Consider the following 19,919-nt stretch of genomic DNA (forward strand, 5'->3'; position numbering starts at 1 on the left):
TGCAATTTATTAAAGTTAGAGCGCAGAGGATACGATTAATAAACAAATGATCAAAATAAAACTTGCCCAGTAAATCTAGTGTCTGTAGTAGTTCCATGACAAACTTGACTGAGTCTGAATCACACCTATTGTTAATTGGAATAAAAATTAGTTAGATAAAAATTGATAAGGTTGTCAAAAGGTAGAAAAAATTGCTTAACCATATCCACAATACTGAAAGTAAAATTGAACTTTATTTAGCTTGTCCATCACGACATTGTTCTTCCAAAATTTAATACCAGCCAAGATGACAACATGTCCAAATTTATTCTTTAACCTGTAAAAAGAATATAAAAATCATTAGAAGATGAGCCATTTATGTCTCCCAAAAACTCTCAAAACGAAGAGAAATCTACACAACTCAGGAACTACCAAAGCTTTAGAATTCACCAGTTACAGTACCATCTCAGACAGTGCAATCAATTTCAATTCCCTCACCTGTTGGTAGTATTTTATGAATTAGACTGTATTGTACTGACATTGTCCACACAGAGAAATGGGATGGAATAGAAAACAATCTTTGATTAGGGTTGGAAGTTCATAAAAAGACGGCTCTTCCTAAAAATTGGATCATACAAGTGGATTTACGTTTATCCTTTTTGACGGATTACTATCCAAACTTGCTTTTAATGTAAAAAATTTTAACATAAATAGCTGGTTGAGCTTCGGGAAAAAATATTCTTACTTTCTTGCAGTTATATCATAGGAAATGCTGTATAACGGTTAGCTCTGTAAAATTGCGTCAAAATTGTTTTTCGTCAAAAAACATACAAAACATCCAGTGGATCCCTTAAAAAATTCTCTCTGCTATTTTATTTTGTGGGTGTTTCTCGCAAAATTAAGTACACCATAAAATTTTAGTAGTTGAGCACTAGGCAATCTGCTTTTCCAAGTCCATCACAGGGGGGGGGTGGACGAAAAATTGAGAGGCAAAATATTTTTTTCTAATTCCTGGATTTTCAATACAAAAACAATTGAAAAATCCTGGATTTCTAATTACAAAATCAATTTTTTGGTGGAAAAATCTCTTTATTCAAAATTTTGACAAATTGTGGAATTTCCAAGCACTTTAGAAAAATTAACTGGATTTCCAAGTGCTCCTTTTATCTGAAAATTCCTGTCGTCCATCCCCTGCTATACAATTTTTTTCTGGAAGGGCCCAATCTATTATTGGGCAGTTCCAGAAAAAACCATTACCCCCCCCCCCCCATGTGGATGACAAGGTTTTTTGGATTTATTTTTCACTTGGAAATCCTGAGAAATTTGAAAAATGTTTTGGAAAATCCAGGATTTTTTCTCGTTATTTAGTCATATGTATCGGAAAATCCATAAAATTGGCTCCATTTTCTTACCGTACCAAGTATTGGAAAATCCATAAAATTTGCTCTATTTTCTATATTTCCAAGTATCTGAAAATCCAAGATTTTCTCATAAAAAATCATGAATGTTCATAATCCTGAAGTTTTTCAAAAAAAGGAAATGTCCATATCGACCACAGGGGGGTAACAGACTATAACTTGAACCACCAATAATTGTAGAGGTGTAAAAAAATAAACATAGCATCTTAAAGCTTTTTCATAAAGAAGTCAAAAGTAACATACCCAAAAGGTTTTTCAAAGTTTAGGTTTTGGTGTTCAGGGATTGCCATTTCTTTCAATCGTTTCTCTTCTTGGGCTCATGCGCATCTGGATCTCAGTTCTATGCCTTGTGCTGCCTCCACCAGTCCACTCCAAAGAGGTGCTACAACTGACTAACAGGATTACTCAGCTTTCTCGCGCCAATTTATTTAATTTTTTTTAATTTTGAGTAATCGAGACCACGAAAGAGAGAGATTACGGACTTACTCGGACTCGGAATAACTCATTCGAGAGAGAAAAGCTTGGGCACCAACTTTGCTAAAACCGGGCTCTCTCGTGAACGGAACACTTTTGTACTAATCGAGTCAACCTATTCCCGCTCTCCTTTTTAAAATGATTACTTTCCACGCTTTCGATCTTTCGAATTTTATCACTCTGAAGATTCACAACTATCTGACTATGACTCCCAAATTCAGATTGAAGCATCAGCTTACATCAGGACTATTCCAGGTATTTCTTCACTCCCTTATTTCATCAACATTTATACTTGTAAAGTATTCATTCATAAAGGTCTACATTTTTTATATGATGACAGGGGAGTGGGTTAATTTTTCAGACCAAAACATTGAATGTTCGGAAGGTATTTAGGGGTTCTCTCTTGTTTCTGACAGTAGTAATTGTTTTCCAGCTTATTTACAAACTTTTTAATTCAAGGCTTTCATCCCAGATCACCAGCAGATTTGTCAATGTGGCCAATTTTTGTGGGGTTAGAAAGGACAAAGTTCAAGAAAGTCCGGAATTTCCGTAACAAATTTACAAAATACTTATCAAAACCGTGGAATTCCGTTACTGTAACCTAAAAAAATCATGGAATTCCAATACTTTAATGCAAAATTAAGTAAAATTCATGGGATTCCGATACTTTCTCTTTAAAGTTTGCCTGGAATTCCGTGCCAAAACTTTTTTCAAAAATTGATGTCATCCATTAGGGGGTAATTTTTTTTTTCTGGAATGGCCCTTTGCTTTGCTTGTTTTTTTCAAATTCAGTGTATTTTTAGGAACATATAAAAAAGCCAGATATAAGCAAATGAGTTCTTGTTTTACGAAGGAACTTTTAGCGCTACCATTTATGTTTACCTCCCATTTTCAACGGATCCATTTTAGCGCGATTGTTTTTGTGGAATTTCCAATAAGGTGTATTATTAATTTCTTGGGCCTTCATACACCACTCTTTGATTGTCCTTTCACTTATAGTTATATTTTCTGTTATCTGGAACGGCAATCTTGATCCTTTAGTGATTGCTTCCAACAAAGTTTTGTCTTTGTTTGCAAATCGAACTGTGATCGGGCTTCTATAGACGGCTTTTGTGATAAGTCATTGTTTTCTCACATGACTTAGGCAAAAATAAAAAAAATTGCCCCGTTACCATCAATTTTTTGGAGGCAAAAAGATCTTAACCTTTAGCTGAAGGCAAGCAGATTTTTTCTTTTGACGAAGTCTCTGGTAGGACTTTTGAAAAGAAATTTTAGTATGCTTTCTCAGAGGTATAGGCTTATCATTATAGGTAAGAGTTTTTCATTTAGGTATTCTTTGCTGTAAATCTTGGTTGACTCCTGAAATTTGTCAACTCCATGAAAAATTGAATCATTCATCCTGATTTGCTTCCAATTGCACTTTCTATGTTCTTCTCTATTTGCCACAATGTGACTGCTGCGTAGCTTTGTGGTCTGATCATAGTATTGAAGTTTTCAGACTTCAGTTGATAGATTTCTACGTCATGGGCTTTTATAATGTTTTTGCAAGTTTTATTTTTGTATGTTAGACATAACTGGATTTGATAGACAGGGAACTTTGAACAAAATGTAGTGTACAATTGCATTGCATGCACTTCTGACATTCAAGTGTGTATTTGGATCTTCCTTTTTAACTTGTACTACATCCAGATGGTTTGCAGTGGTGGTAAATTGATGCTGAATTCAGTTGTCTTTGTACTTTCCTGTATTTTCTCTGCTATTTTTCCATCTTTTTGAATCAACAATGATGCCTATAATTGCTTTGAAATCAAAGTATTTGTTATTAATTCTTATAAGGCATGGTGGCTGCGCATACTGGAGAAACTGGAAAATTGGCTTTTTTCAGAAAATTAGCTGGAAAAACTGAAAATAGGTACATTTTCTTTTAAAAACTTGAAATCTTTTTTGATAGCTCAATTTAAATAACTATGTCAGGCATTTGTGACTCCCCAAGCGATTTGAAGTACACAAAAGTCCCATCGGCTAAAGTGGGTAAAAGACCAGTCTCATAGCGGGCAAAATGAAATTTCAAGCGACCTAACGTAGAAGATCGGCCATGAAAGCAGCTAATGGAATTTTTCCAATAACAGCCTCAAGGCCTCTATTAGAGGCTTTTTCTTGATCGAGAGAGCAACCGAGCAGCCAACAGCCTATTTAGTGGCAAGCAGTCTATTAGCAGACTCTCTTTGAGCAGTTAAAAGGCCGTTATAAATGATTGCCGGTGACCGACAAAATCAAAAATAAACAGAGCAGAGCCAGTCAGCAGGTCTATACTGCTAGCTTTTAAAATTTGTCCAGAAATGTGAAGAAGTTTAGAAATCTTTTCTATATCTAAGGCAATTACTTTTTTATTTTCTGGTTTACGGAATCGCTGACGTTTTTTTTGCAAAAATAAAATAAAAATAAAATTGGATTTTACAAATATTTTATTTATATATGCTCTTCCGACCTTGTACTGAACAGCCATGAAAAGGAAACTTTATAGAAAATTACATTTTATAAAAGCAAGAAGGGCAAGTGTCCAGGTCTTTAATAACTTAAAACACAATTTCCCTACTAAAAACGTTCTTTAATGTATGAAAGTTTTCTCAAAACATATTTTTTTAATTTTCTCCAATATGAAGTTTGAAAAGAGCAATGACATTATGAGGAAAAGTTTAGGACAGAATGATGGAAAAAAAATAAGAATAAAATTGATGTTTTAAATTTTTTTTATTTTCTTGTTTAAGATCTGAAATTGGATGAAACAATAAAATGAAATTTTATGAAATCTCCTAAGTATCGATTCTTTCAATAAGTCTCTCTTGACAACTCTCCTTTTTAGCACATGTGCAGACAAAATGAACTCTTGAAGTTGTTTTTTGTGGATAGGGAAATTCCATGGGAAAGTTCCCTGTCATTAATGGAAAAATCAATGTATCTTTACATTGGCAGAATAGGGCACAGCTGGGTTAGATCATTTAACCCGCTCTCTCTTTCTCTTCCCTTCTTTTGTTTTCCTATTTAAGTAAAGGCTTTTTGGACCTACCCCGGTGGAGGTCCTAAATTCACCTCTGTCCGTTCGTTCGTTACCAGCTTTTCTCGAGATTGGCTCCTTAGTTTTTTCTGATTTTTTGCACAAAGATGTGTAACTATAAACCCTCAAATGTGACGGAGACCAATTTTCAAAATAAAAAAAATTTTGGGCAAATTTGGGCCAAAAAACGGCTAAAAACAGGTTTTTTGGATTTTATGAAAAATTGAATCATTAATTTTTCCTGATTTTTTGCATGAAAGTAGGGTACCATCGTAGGTAAAAGATGGCTCAAGCAGATTTTGCAAAAAAATTTTGTTGTCTCAAAAAACGCATGTTTATCTATAAGAATCACTATTAATAAGCATACAACAATGTTCTTAGTCAAATTACTCAATTTTTTTATGAGATAGATGTTTTTTTTGCTCATGAGGGCTTATTTTTGAAGAATATGTGTGTTTAGACATGAAATTTTGGTTACTTGGCGTGTTTTTATAGAGGAACTGGCAACATTTGATATTTATTTATAAGCACAGTATCAATTACTTAGATATTAGCTTTTCTCGAGATTGACTCTTTGATTCTTTATGATTTTTTGCACAAAGATGCATAACTATAAACCCTCAAATGTGACGGAGCCTGACTTTTAAAAACAAATTTTTTTAGCAAATTTGGGCCAAAAAACGGCTAAAAAACAGGTTTTTTGGACTTTGTGAAAAATTGGATCATTAACTTTTTCTGATTTTTTGCATGAAAGTAGGGTACCATCATAGGTAAAAGATGGCTCAAGCAGAATTTTTCAAAAAATTTGGCTTAAAAAACACATGTTTATGTATAAGAATCACTATTAATAAGCATACATCAATGTTCTTAGCCAAATTACTCAAGTTTTTGATGAGATCCATGTTTTTTTTTTGCTCACAAAGTCTTGAACATGAAAGAATATTTTAAGAGCATGAAATTTTGGTTTCTAAACGTTTTTTTTATAAGAAACAAACGACTAATTTTAATAGATCGTCACTATTTGTGTCCTGAATGATGTGGATAATTTTGTAACAAATCAATAGAAGATATCGGCATAACGTGAAAACTCAGATTTGATCGGGGATAAATAGTAAAAAAATCAGATTTTGTTACTTTATTATCAATAAACAAGAAGCCCGTTGGGCGTGAAGGCCCAGCGAAAAGTAACGTGTTGAAAACGAGCGTGCAAAACAGCAAATGTATGACCATGTTGATCAAAGACAGGAAAAATATTTTCAAAGTCACCGCGGTACTTCTCAATAGTTAGACGCTTGAAACTTTATTGAATGGTCTCCATTCCAACCGGGTCTACAGGCCCAGGTTCACGGTTGAATACTCTTGGGTACCTAATAGCGGGGGGGGTTTGGAATAAGCGGGGGGGAGGTTGGAAAAAATCTCAAAACTTAATAAGCGGCGGGGGGTTGGAATAAAAATGTCCTAGGTGGAAAATTTCCATAAATTATGCGCGCCCATAGAAAAATATAAAAAATACCCGCAAATATATAGTGAGTGGGCGCTTTTTAACCAATTAGGTGCACTCACATATGCAGGGAGAAATATCCATGTAGGCATGTTAGTTGGACCAGACTGTAAACCAGAAAAATAATCTTTAAAAAACTAGACGGTGAAATAGTTTACAGTCTGCATATCCAGGCAAATAAAATTCATGTGGTTAATGTGAGTTAACAGTTTAATGTGACAGATCCAGAAATGATCATTTTCACTGTTCCTCGTTGCAACCATGAAAAATGTTTCAATATAGTTCAAATTACTTATGAGCTGCATTTCCGTGTCCATCACAAATTCCAGAATCAGTTTATACTTTTTAAACAATAAATAATTATGTGAGTCGAGTTTGAAAAATCAAGCCACCGATCGTTTAATGCGACAGATCCAGAACAGAAATGGCCATTTTATTTCATCATCATCATCATTGCTCGACCGCAGTCGAGACCATTTTTGAAAAGACCATTTTATTTAATATACGTAGAATCATGAAAAAAGTCCCAATCTTGTTCAAATTTACACATTGAGCTGCATTTTAGTCTCCAATAACTTAAAATTCCATAATCAGCTTACTTGAAATAATTCTGTGTCGAGTTTGAAAAATCAAGCCACCAATCGTCAAACGAGACAGAACCAGAAATAAACATTTTCACGCGTAACATCATGGAAAAAGTTCGTATCTTGTTCGAATTTACACACAAGCTCCATTTTAGTGTCCATTACCAAATTCCAGAATCAGTTAACTTGTAATAATTATGTGTTGAGTTTGAAAATCATACCACGCACACGTCCCACCACTGACTGTTGTTTTGGTAAAACAGCGACATATCCAGAAGTGACTGTTTTCTTGTGTCGCATCAAGAAAAAAGTTCCAATCTTCAGCTGCATTTCAGTTTATTTATTTCTATATCGGAAGCCATTATTTCCTAAAAATAAAATCTTTTTGAAAACAAGAAGCTAAAAAATGAAGGTGATTTTTAGGTAGAATTTTCACTCATAAAACTTTATTAAAACTTGAGCAAAGACTATAAGATATGACAGAATGTTGAAAAAGGTTTATAAAGAAAAATCATTACAAAATTTCTTTGGTTTGAAAGTCTCTTGACCACTAAAGCAAAGAAAATGTTCAAGAAAGTATGAATCAACCTCCTCGCTTCGACCGCCATCTTGTTTTGTTTTGAAAATTTTTTGAAGGAGCGCGGAATCAGAAAATATATCTTTTATAGCCAGTATCCGACTTTAGCAAGCTTTTCCCTCCCCAGACTGCAAAATTAAAAAGTGTGTTACTGGTTTTAAGCGCCGTTTCTACCAAAACGGCCGGACAGACAGCGGAAGGACGAGGACGGAAAGTTGCAAATGAAAGGCCCTATCGCTAGCGCTGGGCCAATGATTTATACTGTTGACTTATTAAGGTATGTGTACACCTGATAGTGTTCAAAAATAAAGGCCTGTTTTGTGACATTTTCAAAGTGGCTGACAATTTTGTTAATAAAATGAGTATTTTTGGTGGCTAACAGTTTATTTTTTGACCAAGCATAAGTAGAACGATTAACCTTTCCAATTGTTTTGGAGCGAAATTAAGTGGCTCACTAGGTTACAAGATATTTCAAGATAAGCTATGAGTCGTTTATGTGGCTGACAACACTGGTGGCTTTTTGAAACCAACCAGTTTGAAAATGTTGCTCCTTTATCTGTTTTGAGATAATATGATACCTCTAGTTACCGATTCAAGTGTCATTTTCAAACAAACCATTTCCTCCTTTGAGGTGGCTGACAAAACACATATTTGGACATATTTGGACCTGGAGCCACACATTTTACTCATTTTACCATTTTTTTCATCAAAATATGGTCTTTGTGTAAATACCGATCATCATATAAAATTTCAACGTTTTATTTGAAATATTTCCCAAGTTATTCAAGAAATACTCAAATTTTGAGTTCCCTAAATGTCACACTATTTTTGAACATGATCACCTTTTTTCCGATTTTTTTTGTCAAAAAAATGTTTTTCAGTCAATGTGGAAGAAAATCTTAAAATCTTTTTTTAATCCAGAATTATAACCATTTAAATTTCAAAACAAAGTTCATTTTATGATGGATTATTTACTCAAATAATTGTCTCTTTCGGAAAGAACAAAGAAAAAATAGAGAATTCAGCTGATGTTTATTCTCACCTCTATTGAATAGTAATATTTTTGACACATTACACTGATTACTCAAATAAACAGCAATCCTCTCGTTAAAAATTTCAAATTGATGTAGAAAAAAACGAAATTTTACCACACCATACTACTTTAATTAACAAAGTTAAAGTCACCCATAGCATTTAGATATCGACTTCATTCTTTTTTTATCAGATTTCCAAAAGATCAAACTTAAAAAGTGTCTTAGGATTTTATTTCTAACCGAGTTGTTTTTCCCCAATTTACAGATAACTGGAAAAATCACATTTAAATTTACTTTTTTATAGATTTTTACAGAATTTAAGGATTTTGAGAGTTAGTTTTTGAAAGTCAATTCCAAAAAAATCCGAAGACACTTTTTTAGTTCAATCTATTGGGAACATAGTATCGAAATTATTTTTTCAAAATTCAAAAGCTATGGGTGACTTTAACTTCTTTGAAGTAGGTAAGGTTAAAATTCTTAAGATTTTAATTATATCCTGCCCAGCTTTTTAAATTCAGCTGAAATTTTTACCATTAGAAAGAGAATATTATTGGCTTTCACCCCTTCAGAAAATATATACTTTTGATATAAAAAGATTTGTTGTTCGAAAGATATGTTTAATTAAAGAGAATGTGTCAAGAAAGGTGAACACATACCTTAACATGAAAACCAGTGCTTTAGTATGTTACTTTCCTTCTGAAGAAGCCAAATTCATCTCTAAAACCTCTTTAATGTCAGTCATGTGTAAAAATGTAACATGAACGGTAAAAAGACCGGTCTGAGAGAAGAGGCCAAAGAAGAACTGTCTTTTTTCAGATCAGACTTTGATGTACTTCAAATATTGTTACAGTACTTGGGGAGTCACATTTGTTAGAATTATTATGCAAATTGACGTATACAATTTTCATAAGGTGTTATCTAGTATGAGTTTAGGCTTTTTCAGTTTAGTCCATCATCAGAGGTTCCTTTGTCATTTTTACAAAAAAAAATATGAGCTTAGATCTGTATAATTATCGATTTGAAAGAAATGTCTTTTGAAAATCTAGGTACCAGTGGATACCCCTCTTTTTAAACCTATAAAGTTGCACTTCGGGCTCTCTTAGCCACCAAACTTGATTTAATATTGTTTAGCTCACTTTTTTACAACCTCTTATAAATTTACTTTTATAAGTTACCTAATTTTGAGAATTTCAATTATTGTAAATTGTTAAAAAATTCTGAAGCTTAAGTTTGTTTGCTGCCATGGACCTGTAAGTGAAGAGAAAGGGAACAATCAGCTTTTTGTGTCTTGTATTTTAAAGAATGATAAATGTCACTTGTCTGGTATTTATGAAGGAAAATCTTCTTGTGTTTCTCTGCACAATTAAGAGTGCTCAATACATAAGTAGAGCTTGATACATAAAAATTAAGAAATACAACGTTTCTTAATTTTTATGTATGAAGGAAAATCAATGTTACATATCGTATTTTTAAAGGAAAATGAGCTTGAATTACTTAAATATTTGAAAGAGATATTTCAGAACTTGCATATTTGTGTCATGCCACGCGATTTCCAACATACTCCATCACACCAGTGTCGAAAAAAAACCAGTGGTCCTACCGGTTCCCACCGGTGTCAAATGATTTTGCAACCGGTTTCCATCACTCTTCACCGTTGGCACTTTTTAGAGATTCGAGACTGGTGTCCACCGGTGTTTTAATAATTACACCGGTGGAGGCTTTAGATTTGGGCTGCCGTCAAAAATTTAACTTAGAGTTTACGCATGCGCGATTACATCAAAACAAAACTGGCTATTCCGCCTTGCTTGTGTAAAGAAATCACTTCAAATGATGATGATTTGACTAGAGAATGGTGATGGTAAAGTGTTTGACAAACAAAAAGACAAACAGTTTGTCTTAGGAAGGATGAGGAAGGTTTGTATATTTTACATTGAAAAACACATAGCAATGGAGTAGAGATGGGGGTTGATATATGGATATCTTTTGAACTACAAAACCACCATTTGCATTTGAAACAAATATGACCACTCATTTTTGGACCTACCTCCGGGCATGGAGGTATAAAGAAAGACAGGAGAAGTATGCTATTGTAACCAAGCTCGCCCTACGATTAAAAAAGTTACGATGTATGCATGCTCATAATCTCATATATCGTGCATTTTTAATGAGCTCTTTTATCCATAGGTTAAATCTTATTGGCTCATTTAAGCTTTAGAAATTAGATGAGACGAGATTCATTGTTTCTGACATCAGTGTAAGAAAATATTTGGACTAAAAAAAGGCCTGTAAACTTGGCAATCCTTCATCAAATGATAAGATTTTTCGATCAATGTTTTCTTTCAGGTGAACTCTATTGCTTGATACTTTCCTCCAAAATTCTCCAGCGACTTTATGTCTACAAATTGAGTCTGAAATCGTGTGTGCTTATAATAGCCCATGAGCTAGAGGCCAGATTTTGGCAAATCGGGCTCACTCGACGGAGGAAGCCTCACTATGATTTTCGGAAGCCTTGACTACTATATTTTAAGAAAAATCAGGGTGCTTTTTTCACAGCTTTTGACCGAAATTTTCAACTTTTTTAGGGGGTGGTAAACGCGAAGTTTTCATTTTTGCTTGGATTTCCTTAGGAAATGAAATTACCATGTCATCTTTAAAATAGTATATCTCGGTCAATAATGTTCAAAAATGCACCAAATTTTCAAGAATTACTCCTAATATACTAATTTTTTTAAAACTGAAAAAAAAATTGAAAAATAATTTTCTAGGGGGTTTGTACCGGAGAAAATTACCGAAAAACCGGAATTTTAGCCATTGTTTGCATTTGTTGGACTTATTTCCTTAGTTAATTATCACATTTCATCTCTAAACGGTGTTATTTGGGTTTCTTTACATAAATGTATTAGAAATATGAGAAAAATGGTAGGTTTGGGTCCGACTGGGGGGTGTCCAGACCAAAAAACGGCGAAGAACTCGGGAAAATGGCCATTTTTGACTCATTTTAGCCTTACTTTCATATTTGGTCCCTGAAATACGAATATTATGAGTTGTGTGAAATCGTTTATCCATAAAGTTCTGTAAAGGAAAGGTAAAGCAATGATTTTGGACCATTTCAGGTGGTTTCCGGACCAAAAAAGGCGAAAAAAACCCGGAAAATGGCCATTTTTGACCCATTTTAGCCTTATTTTCATATTTAATCCCTGTAAAGTACGAGTATTATGAGTTGTGCGAAATCGTTAATCTATAACACTCAATAGTGAATGGGCTAAGAGATGATTTAGGACTATTTCAGGTGGTTTCCGGACCCAAAAAAGGCGGGAAAAACAAAATAGTCATTTTTGATTATTTTAGCTTAGATAATGTTTTAGCTCAATATTAGGTATTAAGTGCAGCTAAATAATCTTCATAATGTATTTTTAGAGAATAGGTTTTTCGAGCCGTTATCTCGTCTAAGTTTGGGCACATTCATAACCAAACTGAAAACAGCGGCAGTCAAAACCAAAGGAGGTCAAGTGGTTCAATTCAGCGAGCAAAGCACTATCTTTGGCAAAATTGCAGTAATTCAGCAGACACAATCACCCGACCGGAAAGAAGTTTTCCACTATCCGTTGGGACCAGTACCTTAGTCTTTATCGAGCAGTACTGGTGAGCTGGTCAAAACCAACAAAGCCACATTCATGCACGAATCAAAAAAGAAACAACACCTCACCAAGTGCACCCGAAACCATATTCAACAATCATTGAAGGAATACTAGCACTTGTTAGGAAGCAAAAAACCAAGGGCAAGACGTACCAACAGTTTGCAGATAAAATGATGGAGTCCATCATCGAACACAACTCTGCATCCCAAAGAATTGATATAGTTTTCGATGTATGTTTGGACTCATCTATCAAGAATGCTGAAAGAGTTCACCGCAATTCAAAAAGATCATTGGAAGTCAGTTGGTCAAACAATGGGGTGCCTTCCTGTTGAGTAGCAACAACAAAAAAGCTTTGATCGAGTACCTTGTCAAGTAATGGGACCAATATGATGTAGGCGATCGAATCATTTACGTTGCATACGAAGGCATATGTGTAAAGCTGATGTCCAATCTCACAGCTGAAAATGTGCCAGAGCTATCATGCGACTATGAAGAGGCCGACACCCGCATGCTTCTTCATGCTAACCACATGAGTCAAGCTGGATTCGGGAACATCATCATACATACCCCGGATACAGATGTTTTCTTGATTACTATCGCAGCATCGACAGAAATTCAGTCGAACATGTTCATCCGAACAGGGACAAAGGAAAAAGCCCGAACAATCTCCATTCAGAGAATAAGATCCTCCCTGAAGAAACGTTTCCCTGATCAAGACCTAGATCTGCCATGTCAAGCTCCTCTAGGGATTCACGCTTTCACTGGCTGCGATACAGGTAGCGCCTTTTCTGGTAAAGGAAAGACCAAACCATTCAAATTAATGGCGAAGAAGAAAGAGTATGTGGAACTATTTTCACGCTTGGGAGAAACGAAATACGCACGAAAACATCCAAAAGTTTGTTTGCGACATGTACGGTCATGCCGAGGATAGCAGCACTGATGACGTCAGGTATAAGCTCTATACAGCAAAGCTGAGGCGAAATCCCTACCCCCTGCTCCGATAGCTTGAGGCTTCGTACAATGAGAACAGCTTATCAAATCTACGTATGGAGATCGTGTTTGAAGAATCGTCAAAATCATGCTAACTTTGGTTGGAAAGAAGATGACGATGACGATGGTAATCTTGAGATAAGATGGAATACTGTTCTTCCAGCTCCAGAAGAAATCTTGGAACTGATGTTTTGTAGCTGCACGAAGCAGTGTGTAGCTCGAAAGTGCCCTTGCATGGACAACAGTCTTTTCTGCGCGGACGCTTGCAAGAAGAAAAATTGAGATAACTTCCCTGACGAAGATGTTGTCGATATCTGAATGAGTATGTTGATGAGGAGGAGTTTCCTGAAGACTTTGGATTTTTTTGAGCCCCTTTGAAGTTTTAGTCGAGGGTTTAATGAACTGATTTAATGTAGAACTGTTGTATAATTTGAAATACTACGAATCAAACACATCATTGAAGGGGTTAACCGGAAATCATATGAAAAAATGCCAACATTCGCATTTTAGATATTTCAATTACAAAATTGAGGCAACAAAGTGTTAAAAATAGCTATTTTCCGGGTTTTTTCCGCTTCATTGTGTCCGGAAATGGAGTAAAATTATTGCCTTACCTTTTCTTTACTGAACTTTATGAATAAACGATTTAACACAACTCATAATATTCGTATTTCAGGGATTAAATTTGAAAGTAAGGCTAAAATGGGTCAAAAATAACAATTTTCCGGGTTTAATTCGCATTTTTTGGGTCCGGAAACCACCTGAAATAGTCTTAAATCATCTCTTAACCCATTCACTATTGGGTGTTATAGATTAACGATTTCACACAACTCATAATATTCGTACTTTACAGGGATTAAATATGAAAATAAGGCTAAAATGGGTCAAAAATGGCCATTTTCCGGTTTTTTTCGCCTTTTTTGGTCCGGAAACCACCTGAAATGGTCCAAAATCATTGTTTTACCTTTTCTTTACAGAACTTTATGGATAAACGATTTCACACAACTCATAATATTCGTATTTCAGGGACCAAATATGAAAGTAAGGCTAAAATGGGTCAAAAATGGCCATTTTCCCGAGCTTTTCGCCGTTTTTTGGTCCGGACACCCCCCAGTCGGACCCAAACCTACCATTTTTCTCATATTTCTAATATATTTATGTAAAGAAACCCAAATAACACTGTTTAGAGATGAAATGTGATAATTAACTAAGGAAATAAGTCCAAAAAATGCAAACAATGGCTAAAATTCCGGTTTTTTCGGTAATTTTCTCCGGTACAAACCCCCTAGAAAATTATTTTTCAATTTTTTTTTCAGTTTTTAAAAAATTAGTATATTAGGAGTAATTCTTGAAAATTTGGTGCATTTTTGAACATTATTGACCGAGATATACTATTTTAAAGATGACATGGTAATTTCATTTCCTAAGGAAATCCAAGCAAAAATGAAAACTTCGCGTTTACCACCCCCTAAAAAAGTTGAAAATTTTGGTCAAAAGCTGTGAGTTTGAAAAAAGCACCCTAATTTTTCTTAAAATATAGTAGTTAAGGCTTCCGAAAATCATAGTGAGGCTTCCTCCGTCGAGTGAGCCCCAAAAAGTGTCTAGCTCATGGGCACCATAGAGATTCTGTTATGTTCTTTATGGTATATTTCTTGAGGAGCTTTCTTTAGCCTTTTACTCTTATTGACATTGTAATCCATAAAATAACCATGGATAAAATTAACGATAAGTTAAAACTACTGGAAATGATTCAGAGAAACATTTTCCTGGAGTTTATAGATTGAATTTCGAAATTCGATTCATTAATAAGAATGGCTAAAACTCTTGGGAAGCATATAAAACTGGTGGTTTTCTGGTACCTCAGTAGAGCCGAGTGATACTTTTATGGACCTTTACCTGGCTAATCAACAGAAATTCTCAAAATGTTGGGAATTACTATTTTGCTTACTCATAAAAATGAAGGAAACTTGCTTTACGCCGGTTTTTGGTATTCCGGTGACTTTTAAGGCTTCCGGGTTAGCAAAGCTTTAGGTATAATCGTAAAATACATTTTCCCGTAAAGAAATAATCAAATAAAATTAAAAAATGTCACTGAAATGCAAAAAAAAAACGCCATTTCCGACATGTCTCCTGTTCTACAGACCGGAAAAATTTTTTCCACATCTCTTTTCGACACATGGCAGTACTAATACACATCTGTTTACAAAAACATAAGAAAACTAATGATGTTAATCCCACAAAACTGTTTTATTCGGCACATTTACAGATCTGGAGACCCGGAATTTTTTTCTTCGTATTTTCACATTTCTGGAATTAGTATCAGCTTATTTGTGCAAAAGCAAGGTCATGAAAATCTGTCGAGTGTAACTGGAAACATTGAAAAACCCGTTTTATATCGGCTTTTGAGACTGTTCCGGCAATTTTCAAGGAGTCCCGGGTTGAAAAGTGATTGCTTTCGATATTAAATGATGCTAAGTTTTGGGCTAATGGGAACATCTCGAAAATATCCCGAAAAACCTCTTAGAACATTTCTGATCGTGAAAAGCACAATAACGAACGAGTGGAAGGACGGACACACAACGTTCAATTTATAGGACCTACGGGTGGGTCCAAAAGGCGTACTGTATAACCAGGACCCAGACCGGACCCTAGACCTGAAGAAAACCCTGACCTCGGACCTTTACGAAAACCCGGACCACTCGTAAATTTTCGACACGGACCCCCCTCAAATTTTCGAAAAAAACGGATCCCTCTCAAATTTTCGAGAAAACACGGACCCCCTCAAATTTTCGAGAAAATACGGACCCCAAACTTTGGCGAAAACACGGTCCCCCTCAAATTTTTGCAAAAACTCGAATCCCAACTTTGACAAAAACACGGACTCACTCAAATTTCGGTGAAAACACGAACCCCTTCGTAAATTTCCGAGAAAACTGGAATCCATATTTTCATAAACATTTTCCATATAAACAGTTCAAAATTTGCAACCCGAATTCCTTGATATCAAATGGCTGTGTTTGAATAGAATGAATCAAATTCTTCCATCGGATATTTCCGTCAAATTATCTAATCGTCTAGCCTAGCTAAATCTCATTTTAAGCCTCAATTTATCTTATTTATATTCTTAAACTTCGACTTGTTCTATCTCTTTGACTTCGAATTTTTAAGTCGGAACATTGATTCGGCTTAAAGTATGAAAGTTTTCTTTGTAATATTTTGTCTAAGAAAGCTCAAAAAGCTTAAAAAACCCTTTAAATCCCTTGATTAGATCCACTTCTATACTATCCTATAATTTAGCGAGAACAAATTTCCTTGGGATTATATGCTAGAGGGAAGAAGCTAAGTTTCCATGTTTTCTCGAAAATTTGAGGGGGGTAGTGTTTCTCAAAAATTTACGAGGGGTCCGGGTTTTCGTAAAGGTCCGGGGTCCGAGTTTTCTTAGGGTCCAGGGTCCGGTCCGGGTCCTGGTTGTACAGTACGCCGGTCCAAAATGAAGTTGAGGGTTACAATTTTGACCCTATCAGTCTTTGACTGTTGCTTTTGTTGCCGTTAACGCTTTTTAAACCAGGATATATTTTGAGTTTGATAGGACCAAGGGGTATATAAAACAACCATGAATAACTTTTCATGTTAGAAACCCATAAAAAATGTCAAATTGATCCTATCAACATTTGAAGTCATGTTGACCAATATTTCAGCAATTTTGGGTTTTAAAAGATTTTGCAATTTTTGCGCGATCGTTTATTGACCAATCAATGTTCACGAAACCTGACTTGGTGGGTGCAGCAAGTTTAAATTATGCATTATCTCTAAAAGTTTTCCAAGAGCTGTAAAAAGTAAAGTACCAGGGTGGTGTAAACAGGGTAAAAGGTAAAGAGAACTAAGGAGGGTGTAAAAACCCCACCCTTGTCGTCTACATAAACCACGCACCCATTTTTTGCAAAGTACACTCCCATATTCCTGGTCAGGACCCAATTTGAGTAAATTCTTAAATCTTAGGGTATAAAACTTGGCAAAAAGTACATAAGCGTTGATTCGTCACGAGAAAGAGAAAGAAAGGGAGATAGATTGATATATACTTTATATACCATGTTTGCAAGATCAAAGATTCGGTAATAAAAGACACTTTTAGCATAGATGGAAGATTTAAAACGCATTCCATTTCCATTATTGGCTTATTAATAAAGGATTAAGAGATCTCAAAGCAAAAGTTCAAGAGGATGTTCTCAAAAAAATGGACAATCTTTCTATTGAATGATGCTCTTTCTGAAAATCGAGTTATGAGGTATGTGTTGTTGATAGCTTTGAAAAAAAGGATTGATTATGTGAGCTATTGGAAACACTAGACTTGATTTAAACACGCCGATAATGCTTTATAGTATTTTCGATACAGATCTTTTTGAGCTCAATGGCACTGTTTAGCAAATGTCATCGTTTGGCAAGGTTTATCATTTTCATAAGAAGATTTTCGAGTTAAAAAATAGTGCATTAACTTGAATCTTTTTTCACAAATAAGTTTTCAAGTTAGCTTCATCGGATATTTTTATAGAAAAAGTTAAAAGTTTGCGTTAAACGCAAAGATTTTTTGTGTAGAGAAAAATCCGAGTTAACTATGTTGAAAAGTTGAAAAATTATTTTGCAACCTTTTGGAAAACATCAGCTCGTTGATCAGCTTCACAATTTCAAAAGATAATTCTAAATTAATATGGAATATTCAAAAAGCAACCGGAGGGAATATAATTTGAAGAATTTGCCAAATAATCCGTCTGTGTAAAAAGGTATGTGTGAGTCCCATAAGGGTCCCATTTTTACACCCTGGAAACTCTCTCTAAGGGTTACAAACAAGCAATTCACTACTCTGAAAGGTTCCAAAATTCCCAAAAATCGAAATTTCCCTCTATCATTCGTGATTTTCAAAAATTTGGACCAAAATTGAGTGAAAATCGACAAAGATTTTTGGGAAAAAAGGCCAAAGGGTCCCAAAACGTCAAAAAAATTTCTTTCTAGGGGGTCTATTTTCGATTTTTGGCTCGGACATATACTCGTCACCTCGCAAATCTAGCATCCCCCCCGAAACGAGATTGCAAAAATCATTCAACTGATTATTTCTCATTTGCTGGTTAAATCCCATCCAATTCTTTTTGTAAATACACACTTTTCTTTTTGAGATGCCTTGGAGTTTTTACAAGATACTTCAGTGATAGGGATGACGCGTTCTTTAGAAAAAGTAATAAGATTCTTTTATTACATCTTAACGAACACACAAATCAAATAAGAGCTTGTAAAAACTCCAGCTTGTCCCTTCTTTTTAAGAATTAGTGCTTACAAGAACATCAGGGTGAAAAATCGACTAAACGTTAAGAACATCTTAGGAATAACCTGAGGATGTACTCTCTGTAATTCGAATATTTCTCGGTGGCTAACTCAAAAAACTTTTTGGCGAAAAAGAAAATCGAGTTAGAGTTGAGTGCGATACATGTTTTTTTTTATAAGCATACAAAAATCCGAAAACAGGTTCAGAAATGCTTAGGTCGAAAGCTTAATAAGGCTGAAAAATGCTTGAGGGGATGCTTAAATCTAAAGCATAAATTTAGGGAAATACTGAAAATCGGTAAAATTCCAGCCAAAAAAAGCCAAAATCAGGAAAAAAACATTTTTCGTAGGCTCAAGTAATGCTTGACATATGCTTAATTTTTCCCCATATCTGAGCCTAGATATGCTTATAAGTGCAATGCTTATAAAAAAAGAAACTTTTGATTTAAGTAACTCGAAAACTCCCATCTCGAAAATTGTTAACTCGAGGTTTTCTAACTCGATTATTCCAGAAAAAAGTTGATATTGAAAAAAAAATTTCATCGAAAAGAATCTTAAATTGTAGACAGTTTTCAGATAACAAAAGTTATATTACTATTAGAGTCATATTAGAGGTAACAGCAAGTATTCATTGGTGTTTCAATAAAATTATCTATCTTTAAAGAATTTTCGAACGAAGAACGCTCGCAATGGCAGCAAAATTGGAAGATGCGCACAAGAATTTTGAATTTACTTGCTACCCCAAGTGGCCTCCACACAAGTTTTATACCACAAAATACATTGGCACCAGATTGCGTCATTGCTTCTTTTTATTAAATTCAATGACATAAAATGCTTTTGCTTGAGATATTTAAATGTTGACAAAAATGTTAAAGCTCAGCTGGATGTTAAAGTTTCCGGTTTTAAGAAAGACTTTTGAAACATTGTTTCCAAATTCAACGTTGTACTTTCCTTAATGAGAGTCAGGGGGTGTATTCATCTTGTGATTAACCATAATTAGAAAAATAAACACTATTTCTTTAAGCAATAAGCAGGTGAAAGAAACATTGGCGAGGCAGTTAATGGAAAATACCTGTTCTCCTCTTCTAGGTTGTAAACATCATAATCATAATTTGATCCTGGCAAAACTATGTCGAATTAACACAAGCGTTCCTAACAGGGGAGACAGCTGAATGGTAGTAGTATATGTAGCCGATTAATGACAAAATATGAATTGAGAAATTCATGAAAACATGAGCCAAAAGCCGATAAGTAGTACAATGAGTTGAGAGAAAAAACAAATCGATTTTTAATTCCATGATTATAAAAATCAGATCGTGTCTGTGGAACAGGCCTTTGCAGTAAGAACATGTTTTC

At 34.7% G+C, this 19,919-nt stretch overlaps 1 long non-coding RNA gene across 1 annotated transcript; it reads right to left on the reverse strand.

Moving 5' to 3' along the window:
- Positions 1-125: 125 nt before the first annotated feature.
- On the reverse strand, positions 126-1,788 carry LOC136820276 (uncharacterized). The gene is made up of 2 exons (XR_010848549.1): positions 1,641-1,788; positions 126-316 (listed from the first exon to the last, which is right to left on the reverse strand). It is a non-coding gene; the product is annotated as an uncharacterized lncRNA (long non-coding RNA).
- Between the last annotated feature and the right edge of the window lie 18,131 nt (positions 1,789-19,919).

This window comes from Clytia hemisphaerica, unplaced genomic scaffold (genome assembly GCF_902728285.1).
Source record: "Clytia hemisphaerica strain Z4C2 unplaced genomic scaffold, Clytia hemisphaerica genome assembly, whole genome shotgun sequence".
In the NCBI taxonomy this organism is placed as follows: Eukaryota; Metazoa; Cnidaria; class Hydrozoa; order Leptothecata; family Clytiidae; genus Clytia; species Clytia hemisphaerica.